The sequence below is a fragment of the Carya illinoinensis genome, chromosome 15 (assembly GCF_018687715.1).
Source record: "Carya illinoinensis cultivar Pawnee chromosome 15, C.illinoinensisPawnee_v1, whole genome shotgun sequence".
Classification (NCBI taxonomy): Eukaryota; Viridiplantae; Streptophyta; class Magnoliopsida; order Fagales; family Juglandaceae; genus Carya; species Carya illinoinensis.
In genome coordinates this window covers 14,775,674-14,778,706 of record NC_056766.1, presented here as the reverse complement: position 1 = coordinate 14,778,706, position 3,033 = coordinate 14,775,674, and the positions used below count along the sequence as shown (strand labels likewise).

Below are 3,033 nucleotides of genomic sequence, written 5' to 3'. Positions count from 1 at the left end.
TTACATCACAATGCAAAACATAAATTTACAAAAAATAAAATCAATAATAATACATTACAACTAATTAAACTAATACAATATGATAACTCTTCACATCTTGAATCTTGAATTTGGGGGAATATTTGATTTCTTTCACTTTGATCTGGTAAATGGATGGCCTGTAATCAACAAATTAAAAAGTAAATCATATAGACATATGGATATTTCAGAAAAGAGTGCAAAGGGTCACCCAACAATGCATAACAGAATACATTAAAAGATACTACATTCAGATATAGTTGAAAGTCCATAGCGGAGCCATCTATACCCACACTAATGGGCTGCTGAATAGTAGCACACAAGAGAGCACTGTCTGATTCTGACATATCTTCATAGCCATCAATAGTTACGACTTTGGTTTCCTCCTGATTAAAGTAAAACATCATATATGAGACCAAATAAAAAAATGGTAAAACTTCTAGCAAACATTATGTTATATGTTTTGATAATGTTCACAATCAACATATTCTAGCGGAGGGGGAACCAAACCTTAGTAGTGTTGCAGGTACCATCCACACCTGTGTAGGGATAATCAGCTTCTGTATCAATCCCACCATTGCTTATTACCCATTCAAAGGCTAACAAGGTCACCAGTGACTAAGGCGTTTATTCCTTCTATAGCACCAGTTGAAGAGAATGACCAACAACTTCCTGTGAACATAGGCAGATACTATGAAAATTGAAACACACATTTCCTCATTGCCAAAAAAAAAGAACATTCATTTCCTCGTACAATGAAACACATTTCCACATTGCCAAATCATGTCAGCTACAAAGGTACAACAATTATCCATAGCAAGTCAAGTTATTTTAGAGTACCTCTTACTGATTATTCGTAAAAATTGTTTCTACCTCAGCATCAGAACCATGATTCTCAGCCTCTTGCATGTACCAATAAACATCCTGCAAGAAGTCTTCAATAGTAATTAATTAGTAGACAACTATTCTGGGTAATAAAATGTGTGATGCAAACAGCATTTTTATTTTAATAAATCTCGTGTCACTACATAATGGTGTCACGTCAAAATGATTATTTAAATAGTAAGTTTCATATGATTGGTTAGCAGTACTCTTATTTAAAGATAAAAAAGATTAATAATTATGTATTCCTTAAAGTTCAAGGTATGAGTATATCCTTATCAGGAACTCATAAATGGTCATTATAAAATAAATGGTTGTGCTAGAATCTAGAAAGGCTACCAAACTCAACAAATTAAAGTAATTGCAAAACAGAGTGATTCATTTTCTTTTCACTTGAATTGTAGAAAAACATGTTTCAATTCTCAAGATTTACATTTTTCTTGCAAATTTTTAGTACAAAACAAAACTCAAAGGAAATAAACTCCACGACACAACGATCACAGGCGCATGTATCAATTTGCACATTTATCAATTTACAACCAATTCAATTAAGCAAAAGGATGATAAAGAGAAAATTTTTCAGTTTCTTCTCACTTATAAATACACAAAATGTGTTTGTTTTAACCGTAAACAAGCAGATGGTAAAGCATTTTAATCAAAGAGAGAAGAGAGATTGAGCAAAGATATCTTGTAAGTACAACAGAAATTAACTCAAAGGGAAAATAAAAGAGAGAGAAACCAAAACAAAAGAGTAATACACAAAGTAAATATCTATTTATGCAATCTCAATGTACAACCAATTCAATTAAGCCAAAAAAAAAAAAAAAAAAGCCTGAAAAGTGCCCATACATATAATGCCCAGTTGAATCACGGCATGAAAAGTGCTCCAGAGTAGGTGTAAAATAATCCAAAAGGCCCCTACCATCGGTGGAAAAATAAAAAGCCTCTGTTGTCTGTCTATTTGATTAACTCATTGGTCAAGTTTTACAGAACAACTTGAATTTGGCTCGAGTAGATAGTCATGAACAATAAATGTAGATATGGGCATTTAAATTACAAAAAAATTGATGAATTATAAAAGGGAAGGAGTCTACAAAAAATTACATTATGCTTTACCAACCAGATATAAGGAACAACATTGAATAACATTGAATGCCCAACCAGATATACGGAACAACATTGAACAAATACGAGCTTAGCTCCTAACAAATTATTGATGTTATAGAAATAGCATTTAAATCCATCTATAATACTAATGCTATTTCTCAACAACCATTGGTTCTTGAAGCTAGATGATGCAAACCCTAAGATTTAAAGGCTAAATCTTGCAATCCCTTTTGGGACTTCCATGTAAATAACTGTACTACTAAATCAGAATAAGTTTAGACAAAACACATGGAGATAGCGCTGACCCAAGCAAAAATCAACCATAAACCCATAAAAGGGATCCACCCAAACCGAGAGAGACAGAGATACAGAGAGAGAGAGAGAGAGAGAGATTAACACACCTTAGGTTTCGAGATAGAGACGGCAGATTTGCAATCGCCACGACTAGGGTTGAGAACTTGAGAGACGACAGTGACGAGGGTGAGAGCAGACTGATCACTGAAGAGTGAGACTGAGATTCGTTTGAGTCTTCGAGAGAGTCATTTTTGTTCGAAATGTGAGACAACGGTGTCGTTTTGGGGGAAAAAAAATTTGACCAGGTGTATAACCCGGTTACGGATTACCGGGTTATAAATCCGAATCCGTAAACGGATCCAGATTTATAATAACCGCCCGGATGTAATCCGGGTGGATAACCGCCCGGATTCAACCGGATCCAGATTTTCAGACTCGACCGGATAAAAATCCGGTCCGAATGCACACCCCTAATGGCTACAGGGCTTCTTGGAGGAATTGGGTAAAAAGAATTAGAAAGGCACTCTCTACAGTGATAGTCAGAGTGCCATATTCCTTGCCAAAAATCCAGCATTTCATTCCAGGACCAAGCACATTCAGATCAGGTATCACTTTATACGATCATTGTTAGATGATGGACTGTTGTTACTTGAGAAGATTTGTGGAAGCAAGAACCCTACTGATATGTTGACAAAGGGTGTTACACTTGAGAAACTGAAGTTGCAACTTCAG

The 3,033-nt window shown here is 35.1% G+C and overlaps 1 long non-coding RNA gene across 2 annotated transcripts; it reads right to left on the bottom strand.

Annotated features, from left to right (window-relative positions):
* LOC122295812 lies at nucleotides 1–2,637 on the bottom strand. Of its 2 annotated transcripts, XR_006238276.1 has the most exons (3): nucleotides 859–987; nucleotides 529–690; nucleotides 1–404 (listed from the first exon to the last, which is right to left on the bottom strand). It is a non-coding gene; the product is annotated as an uncharacterized LOC122295812 (long non-coding RNA). The 2 variants fall into 2 exon arrangements; XR_006238275.1 differs by having other exon boundaries at nucleotides 529–2,637.
* Between the last annotated feature and the right edge of the window lie 396 nt (nucleotides 2,638–3,033).